At 41.6% G+C, this 10385-nt stretch overlaps 1 long non-coding RNA gene across 1 annotated transcript; it reads right to left on the reverse strand.

Annotated features, from left to right (window-relative positions):
- Positions 1-9547: 9547 nt before the first annotated feature.
- On the reverse strand, positions 9548-9934 carry LOC309366341. Its single transcript, XR_014166649.1, has 2 exons — positions 9802-9934; positions 9548-9751 (listed from the first exon to the last, which is right to left on the reverse strand). It is a non-coding gene; the product is annotated as an uncharacterized lncRNA (long non-coding RNA).
- Positions 9935-10385: the final 451 nt, after the last annotated feature.

Genomic DNA, 10385 nt, shown 5'->3' on the forward strand with positions numbered 1-10385 from the left:
ACATGGGGTGTTCCCAAGGGCTGCGTGCAGTCTGTGGGCTGCAGGTTGCCAACATGTGCTTTATTGTATTTGTGCAATTTCTGTTCCACCCCACACTTCCCTCATTCATTCATTCATTCATTCATTCCCAGTCACCAGCAAAAGAAAGGGAACAGGTGAGAGACCCAAATTCAGCACTTACATTGAGTGGGGGTAAGGCCAGGTAGAGGTGGCGGCATGTCTCCCACACTGATGAGCAACAAATGCACCCTTGAAAATTTTCCTCCAACAAACTTCTATGCAGGGGAAACAATGAAGGCTGCCTGGGTTCTTACAGTAAAACAGCAAAAAGAAATCCCCCCTCTTCCTTCCAACCTCTTGTTTCCTTACTGCAATGTGGCATTATATCTTTTCTGTTGCTGATTCTATCTATGGAACTTGTTCTGTGTGGGAAAAGGCAATTAACATGCAGAGTCTCTCCTCCTTTGGAAGACTAGTGGCACATATCAGTGTGTCACGGTGCAGGTGTGATGTGTCAGGCATACAGGTGTTCCTGTTTGTATTTGCCAGGTAGCCTGCAAACATGCCATGGAGGAGAGAAGGGAGGGGAGAATCACATTATGTTTTTGCATGGAAGGCGAGAGAAGGACATTGATCCTCCCCAGCATTTCTTTCTACAGCTTTCTCCTTTGCCAATTAGCATAACAGATGTATGATCTGGGAAGTCTTCCAAATTCAGTTTTAAGAAATTAAACATTCAAGATTGGTTATGTTATGAAGGAGTTTTTTGCTCAGTTACAATGTCATGACGAATACTGAAGATCTATCCTGAGCAAGAGAAGAGCTTGTCTAAACAGTAGGGGGTGCACCAGGGATGCTGGCAGATAAATGTATGTTTTTACTAACTTTTTGAACACAGAAAGTACCTCTGTAAATCTGATCGCTGTGGCTTGTTAGCTGGACAGCTCCATTCTTGAAGAGTGTAAGGCAGGGGAGAGATATTCTGTGGGAGACATTATGTGAACTGGGGGACACTTTGTCCCAGTGCAAAGCTGTTTGGGCAACTTTAAAGTAGTAGGAATTCTCAGTTGGTAGAGCGTGAGACTCTTGATCTCATGGTCATGGGTTTGAGCTCCACGTTGGGCAAAAGATTCCTGCATTGCAGAGAGTTGGACTAGATGACCCTCATGGTCCCTTCCAACTGTACAATTCTAAGATTCTATGATAGACACAATTACATAGCCTTAACTCAAGAGACACAGATACAATCACAATCAGACACATACAATCCCATGGAAGCAGAAATGTAAATTTAAACCTTGGTCACTCCAATCAAGCTTGTCTTCCATTTTCTCCATAGACTTTTTAATGAAAAGAAAGAAAGAAAGAAAGAAAGAAAGAAAGAAAGAAAGAAAGAAAGAAAGAAAGAAAACTTTTCAACACCTTTTATCTGTCCTGACTCTACAAAAGACAGAAAGGAACTCGGCATCCACACAAGAAGGATGCAACTAACTTCCAAAGGCGTTTACGCCTTTTGCATATTTGTCAGGAATACAAGTCTACGTGTCTGCTGAGACATGTTCTCCTCTGCTTTGATCTTTGTGCAACAGATCTTCTTGTAGAGAAATTGCAGTTGCACAACATCAAAGCCCTTTCCTCTTACCTCCGCTCACCACTGAACAGTGAATGGGTGGGAGGGGGCCCTGAAAGACTGGATGAAATCTGGCTGTGGGCCATAGGCAGTCTACAGGCCAGGAGTTTCCCTGGTGTAAAAGATAATGCATCAGAACCCAGCAACATGTTTGGATTTCAGTTTTCAACACTTCCAGCAAGGGCAAACTTTGGTAATCTTTCGTAATATGGCACCCTGTGCAAGGCCAAAATTTGGCACCCCCAATAAATATTGTTGTTGTTGTTGTTCAGATAACTCTGAAGATGTACCTATTATAAAGCAATTGCTGGTTGTGCTGGCTTGGGTCACATAACACAACTTGCTTGGGCCACATCATGCATCCATGAGAATGTGCAGGCTACCAGAGAGAAGCTCTGCTGCCACAGTGAGCTAACCCAAGGTTTGGCTGAGTGCGCCATCTGAATCTGGGATCATGGATTTTCTCCTCACTTAGCTGTAGCCAAGATTGCATAACTCATGGTTAGTGAGAAGAGGGCTTAACCACAATCTTTGTTTGGATTACATGTTTGGGGGGGGGGCAAGCTTGGCTGAGCTTCATGTGGTGTGGAAGCAAAAAGGACTGGGTAGAAGTAAAGCTGTAAGCTCCTCTAAAGGAACCCCAACATTAATGCGGTCCTTGTAAACCATTGTTTGACCTATTGTATAATGTGACCCAGGCACATATCTGCTAGCCTGATACATGTTCTTTCTTAGCAAGTGAAGGCAGAATCAGTTTGAGAAAGGAGGGCATATCCTGAGTCAGTTGCAGGAAGGAGCATACGTGTTTTTTTTCAACTGAGTTAAAATATTACAATATTTGATTAATGAATGCATAAATTAGGTAAGAAATTAACCTTCCAAAGAGTGATGGGAAAAAACACCTCTGTTCAGACCTCTGAATCTTTGGCTCTTAGCCATGACACCATTTTCCTAAGCAGAAAAGAAACAAGACCAGAATTAATTCAGTCCACCAACATTGTGGTTTTCATGGGTGAGTCACCTAACATTTACCTGTCATATATAGCAGGCATGTCCAACTCCCAAGAGACTGCGATCTACTCCAACTATAAAAAGTGATCTACCTATTGGATTGATCAAAGTTGTTGAGCTTTTTTGGGGAAGCCAAAGTGTTGTTGAGTTTTTTAATTGGGGGGGGCATTGTTTCTATGATAGAACAGGACCCTTATTGGACAGGCACTGCATCATCTAATTTGTTATTGATCAATACTGATAGTATTGCCCTCCTGTTTATCAGCTGCAAGAATAGTTGTTGCCAGTGGCTTTCTCCATCAGTATGTTGATTGAAATATAATAAGATCATATAGAATCAACATCTTCATATCTTTTCATATTTCAAAACAGCTTGAAATCTCTGGGGTGGGAGATGGAACTCCTCTCTTCAAACACAGCATGGGATCTTTAAATATATATATTTTTTGTAAATTTGTTCTCCTGAATGAGTAATCGATCTATTATTCTGCAATGAGAGTTAGCATGCCTTTCCAGTGTAGAGATTTGCAAGTTTAAGCACAGCTACTACAACAGCCTTGTTTATTGCTTTTTTTATTTTTGCACAGCTATTGCTGTAATGACACTGAGAAAATATGTCTGTTTATTGCAGACCAAATAGTTTCCTTAAAACATTCTAAACACATGCAAAAGTTCATGATGCATAATGATTTGACTGTTTCTCTAGGTAGGTGTTCTGTATTTCAGAGGATCCATATGTGTCACAAACAGTGAACAATCAGGAACACTCACTGATTATGATATGATTCCTTTTTGGCAGACTCTTGCTGTTGCTCTGGCAGAATTGTACTGATGTATTAGTCATTTGCATAGAAAAGATCCTAGTGCATGACAGTCATTTATTTGTGGTGCCATCTGCACTTTCTTTTTTATTTTTTTTAAGTAACATTTTAGAGGGAAATGTGCCTGCAGTTTATGGGTTCTTCTTTATTTGGATAGAATCCTATTACTTTTCAACCAGTATTTGAATAAAATAACAGACTCATTATGGTGGTGTGTAGAAGAAGTAATGCTTAGGCATTAATTAGGAGGAGGAAGGGTGTTGAGTGAATTGTTGCCCTCATCCCATAGATCTCTCAAAAACAGATCATGCATAGTCATCTGCTAATGGGTTGCAACACCTATCTCTTCTACAAAAATTATATTTCTCTTCTTTCTAGTAATCCTAGTGCAGGAGTAACCAAAATGGTGCCCTCTAAATGATGTTTGACTTCCAAATCTCATCAGATTCAGTCAGCATGGCCAATTGAGAATGGGAGTATTCAAACTACCAAACCTATGCCCAGGCAGCTCTCCTTGGCCTCAACATTGCTGCTGCTGCTGCTTCTTCTTCTTCTTCTTCTTCTTCTTCTTCTTCTTCTTCTTCTTCTTCTTCTTCTTCTTCTTCTTCCACCCTTCATCTGTAGATCCCAGGGCGGTTCAAAGTATAATTACGGTACGTTATACTTTTCCATACACACAAGGAAACCAATGAGCGTTGCAATTTAATAATGCAGACAGAAGTGATAAAATGCATAACATGACAGCACAAAATAATAAATTAAACTATCATTCAAAGTTACCCAAAACATCTCCAGCCACCACCCAAAAGCACATTTTAAATACTTTATTCACTGCAATTTTAAAAATAATTTAGTTTTTTGCCCACTTCCTAAAAAATAGGAGATGGTGAACTTCCCTGGGGTGGAAATTCCATTATCATGGGTCTATACTGAGAATGTCCTGCTCTTGTATTCTTGGGATCCAATCTTATGGGTAGATGCAACTTAGAGCAATGCATCTCTTGATATCACACCTCAGTTTTTCATGCAGCCAGAGTATCACAAAGATATTCTGGCTCTACACCAGTTGGGGTTGTAGAAGTAATTTCCAGCCCCTCAAATTGTGCCCATAAACCAGGTATGGGGAACCTGTGATCCTCCAGATAATGTTGAACTCCCAGCTCCCCTCAGCCCTAGTTATGGTCAGGGATGATGCCTGGCAATCTGTGGAGACCCACAGGTTTTGCATCCGTGCCACAAGCTATTTGAAACCCAAACAGTTTTGTGTGGGACTTATTTTTGAGTACTTCAGTGCTTTGAAAAAGAAAACAGTATTTTATTTCCCCCCCTTTCAACTTCTGTAGCTGTTGTATGCTCATCTGCTTAGAAGTACTAATTTCATTTGACATACATTTTCCTGCTTGTTATTATGACAATAATAGAGAGGATCTCACAGGGCATTTGAAAACGAATCGAGTCAAAATAGAACCGTACTGGGCAGCATAAATCTCTGAAACTTTAAATTAGCGGCAAAGAAGCCTAGCTCATAAAAATTCAAACAGCATTTTGCAGAGCGATTATAAAAACTAGAAGGTTGGGGGTTAGACAGAGTACCCACACAGTAGGAGAGTAGAAATGAACACCTTTGCAGGTGGTGGCTACAAGAACAGAACAGCCACCCTGATATATAATAGAATGAAGCAAAATGAAGTGTTGGTTGTAAGTGGTGCTTAACTTTATTAAGCCAAGAGAACTCTATTATTGAAAATCTGTACCTAACAAAGGGAAATTACTTTGCTGCAATCATGTTCATGAGCTGTCTTAGGTAGGCAAAGCCTTGTCGTTCATTCCAATTAAGCTGTAGCCTTTAAAATGTTAATTAGATGTTGCAACCAGATGCAATATTGAAGAATTTTTATCTGTTTTTTTTAAAAAAGTTTCAACTATTTTCCTGTAAACATTAATTAATGCGTTTGTAATAGAATCACAGAATTGTGGAGTTCAAAGGGACCCCGAGAGTCATCTAGTCCAACCCCCTGCAATACAGGAATCTCAACTAAAGCATCCATGACAGATGGCCATCCAACTTCTACTTAAAAATCTCCAAAGAAGGAAAGTCCATCATCTCCTGAGGGAGTCCGTTCCACTGTCAAAGAGCTCTTACCATCAGAAAGTTCTTCTTGATATTTAGTTGGAATCTCCTTTCTTGTAAATTGAAGTCATTGGTTTCCCCAGATGATAATCATCACCACACCAGACACGCAATAAAATTAAAAACTTAAAATAACGAACATTTTCCCAACAGTATAAAATGCATACTGGATAAGCTACATATTAAAGGCAGAACAAAAACCTAACTCTGAGCTGCCTAAACAGAAATATATGACACTTGCATTCACCACCTCACAGAGACCCAGGCATCCTCACCAAGAATGTGCATGTTAACTACATTCACAGAACTAATGTCACCTAGATTGACTCACAGACTTCAACCCCACTCTGCTCCCCTATATATCTGTATCTCCCACTGCCACCCCTTATAACCACAATGCCTGTAGTTTATTAAGGGTGTTGAAAGTTGTTAGGAAACCCATATTCCCCTCACAGATCTACATTTCCCAAAGTTTCCTGTGATTGATTGTTAAACCAGTCTGAGAACTATTGCTCTGTGGTGGAAATAGGGTTCTCCTACCAACTGTCAAAGGGGTAGCGCTGTGGGTTAAACTGCAGAGCCTAGGACTTGCCGATCAGAAGGTCGGCTGTTCGAATCCCCACGACAGGGTGAGCTCCCGTTGCTCGGTCCCTGCTCCTGCCAACCTAGCAGTTCGAAAGCACATCAAAGTGCAAGTAGATAAATAGGTACCACTCTGGCGGGAAGATAAACGGTGTTTCCATGTGCTGCTCTGGTTTGCCAGAAGCAGCTTAGTCATGCTGGCCACATGGTTTTTTTTTCACTTCCGGGTCGGCGCCATCGCCGAATGGCGGACTCCCTCCGAGCTCCGGAGGGAGCCGGCTCGGCAGGGGTTGGGTCCTACCGCGCCGGCGATGCGGGGACCCTCAAAAACCACGGGCACAGAGACCGTGGACATGGGGACTCGGCTGGTACCGTCAGCGCCCCCCGACTCGTGAAGGAGCCTTTTTAAAGGCTACGGATCGGGTGCCAGGGAGCGGCGTGGTACTGTGAGTCCATCGCTTCCCCTGCCGAGCGCAGCCGCAAGCCATTCGACGGAGAGCGCTGGCTTTTTCCAATTGAAATTCGGACACTTAACAACAACCCGTGAGTAATTGGGTAACCGGGTACAAAAGGAGAAAAAAAAAAGGAATTTTTTTTCCGGATTCGGTACGAGCGGGGGGGGGGATCTAAAAAGGAAGTCAGTCCCCTCCCTGATTGTAAACATGCTAAAACAAGGACTGAGAAACCAAGATCAATTCAGAAGTTTATTGTTGATAAAAAATATAAAATTCCACGATGGAACTATCACAAGAATTGTGCTGGAGGAGAAAAGTCGAAGGTGAGAGGGAAATGGCAACCCCCCCTGGGAACCGGGGCGATTCCGAGAACCTGGCGGAGAGAGATGGAGAGTTTGACAGCTGTCAAAGTAGCTGTCAAATCGTGAGAATACAAAGAGGACTCTGTTACAAGTATTTTGCTGGTTAATTTTGATACAATTGGATATAAATATGGATACAAAATGTCGGGTGAAAAACGAAACAACAATTTGACTGTTGGATGAGAGGACACAAAGTTATGGCAACCCCCCTAGAGGGGCAGTGGGACATTACAAGCGACGTATGTGGAAAACTACTCTGGGATGTGTATTGGTATTAGCTCCTGGGAAGGTAGCAAAACTGAAATATTGTTGTGTCTACAGAGGTGACAACATAATAGAGTTTTTCTATTGAAGTATGCTAGGAACTGGACGTAAGTTTTTGTTCCTGAATAACAAACCTCTGCAGAGATACTAGATTTCAGAATAAGAATGGTTTTGCAGCTGAACATGACAGAAACCTGAGAAAGTAAGAAGCAAAAGAGTTAAGGACCAACTACGCCACAGAAAGAACAATGGGAGGAGCAACAACGATCAAGGGAAATTAAAGGCCTCGATTAAACTGGACTCTTGAAATTAAACATTATTAAAACAAGCAGATTTAAAGAAAACCGGCAAGATGGATTGAGAAAAACTTGGCTGTGGACTTGAGACCTCCAGGCTGACAATATACTGACTGATGGACATGGGGAATCCAAACCGGGGAAGGGAGGGGGAATTTTAGAATCCAAAGGCTATGTAACCAACTTTTGGAATCTTCTACTATCTTCTATCTTCTATCTTTTTATACAACTTTGGCATCTTGATTTAACATGTTTTGGGGGGAAAAAAGGGGGAACTCGTGGAAGGAAATGGGGTAGATCTTGGGGGAAAAATCTTTTGTTCTATTTTGTTAAAGATGGGGGGGAAATCTTTTGTTCTATTTTGTTAAAGAGGAGGAGCGACGTTAAGACTGTAATTTAAATTGGCTATCAGGTACAACACATTAGGCATAAATTGGGAATGAGAACTTGTGGAACCAACATAGGGAAAAGGGAATACAGCTGGGAGGGGAAGGAGGGAGTCCCAGAAAGAAGGTTATGAAAATAAGGGTTTAAAATTGGTCTTTTTTTCTTTCTTTCTTTTCTTTATCTTTTCTATCTTTTCTATTTTGTTAGGGTTAGGGTTGTTATTATTGGAAACTTTAATAAATATGATTTAAAAAAAAAAAAAGTCATGCTGGCCACATGACCTGGAAGCTGTACGCCAGCTCCCTCGGCCAATAAAGCGAGATGAGCGCCGCAACCCCAGAGTCGGTCACGACTAGACCTAATGGTCAGGGGTCCCTTTACCTTTACCTTTTACCAACTGTCAGCAGTACCCTTAACAAACTACAACTCCCAGAATCCCCTGGGGGAAGCCATCAGTGTTTAAAGTGGTATCACAGAACTTTAAATTATGGTGTGCATATGATCCAGGATTCATACAGAGTTCTTGATTATGTGGAGTCCTCTGTGTGTGTGTACAGCTAACTGTAAAAGCATTAATCTGAATATACTGTTCATTTAGAAAAGAGATTGTAGCTGGGGATTTTGCGGGGGGTGGGGGTGAGATCATAACTCATTGTTTATTCTCACTTGATGGAGAAAACAACTTAATCTTCGGAGACAAATTATTTTAGCAGCTCACTCGCTCGCCCTCCCTCTCCGCATACTATGTCTTTACCATACACACTGGTTAAACTATTTCTGATTTCCATGGGCAAATTAGCTCAGTCAAATCAATTGTAGTGCAATGAAACAAACTGTTTATAAAAAACAAAACTATTAAGATGACAAAGGCACACTCCAACAGCAGTATTGACTGGTGCCAGGAACAAATTGAACCTTACCACCCACAGATCAGAATGTGCCTAATATCTAGAAATATAGATATAGATATAGATGATATAGATATAGATATAGATATATAGATATAGATGATATAGATACAGATATTTATTTTCCCTCAGAACTCAATCTGTGGAAATCCCAGAGTCTCAAGAAATGCTTTGGATGAGAGTCCATGTTTGTTTATAGGCTTGACTCAGCTTTGTTGACTTGAAATTGGAATCTGCCAGCCCAGGCATCTATCACAGGCTTGACTTTCAATAAATAAGAAGCAACAGTTTATATTGATTTTTAAATCCTGAATCCTCACGATGCTAAGAGGATCTTAAGCTTAAGTAAGCAGAGGTCACTGCTAGGAAAATAGTAACACTTAGCATTCATCAAATGCTTTGGAGAGTTCAAAACCCTCTGTCTCAGTAATCCTCTAAAGAGTTCTAGAAGGGAGGTTGGTATTATCCCCATTATTATTCTGAATTATGATTTTTAGTTACTGTGTGGACCTATTTAAGTCAAAATGAAGAATAAAACAATTAAAAAGGTGTAAAGGTGAAAAAACCCTGTATGGTTAATGTGGCGATCACACACAGGGCCCCCGGACGTTTGACGATCTATTGACCCTGTGCCGCAACTGTGATTGCTTTTTCCGCTGCCACCACCCCGTATCTCATGGAACACACGGAGTCCAGTCAGTTGTTAACATAAACAAATAATCAAGTTTATTTTTAAATGCAGGAACAAGCTTATGGTTTCAGTTAATTTTTCTCTTGTCAGCTTCTTATTCTTAGTTCCTAACAACTCCAAACTGATTATTCCAACTATCTATCTGACTCCACCTAACAATTCCTCTCACTCTCTCACAATACAACTCTACCAACCCACTGCCTAAACCTCCCTCTTCCTTCTTCAACTCCCAAACCTCAACCCTCAACAACCCAAACCTCAACTCTCTACTCCCAAACCTCAACTGACTTTCAAAACCTCCCACTCTTAACTTTTATTCCCCCCTTGCATTCTCACTGGCCAATCACATCACACCCATTTTAACCCTTTCCTTATGACCCATCCTAGGAGGCAAATGCCACAGTTAAGTCCAGTCAAAGGCGACTATGGGGTGTGACACTCATCTCACTTTTCAGGCTGAGGGAGCCAGAGTTTGTCCACAGACAGCTTTCCGGGTGATGTGGCCAGCATGACTAAACCACTTCTGATACAACAGGACACTGTGAAGAGTGCCAGAGCACATGGAACAGCATGGAAATGCTGTTTACCTTCCCACCGCAGCAGTACCTATTTGTCTACTTGCACTGGTATGTTTTCAAATTGCTAGGCTGGCAGGAGCTGGGACAGAGCAATTGGAGCTCACCATGTTGTGCAGGTTCGAACTGCTGACCTTCCGATCAGCAAGCCCAAGAGGCTCAGTGGTGTAGACCACAGTGCCACCCACGTCCCCTTGGAAATAATATTGTGGATGAGCAGCTGAGAGTGAGAGAGGAGCCCTCTTTAGACTGGGACTCATTGGACCCACCCA

The sequence above is a fragment of the Podarcis melisellensis genome (assembly GCF_964234715.1).
Source record: "Podarcis melisellensis genome assembly, chromosome: 1".
Taxonomy (NCBI): Eukaryota; Metazoa; Chordata; class Lepidosauria; order Squamata; family Lacertidae; genus Podarcis; species Podarcis melisellensis.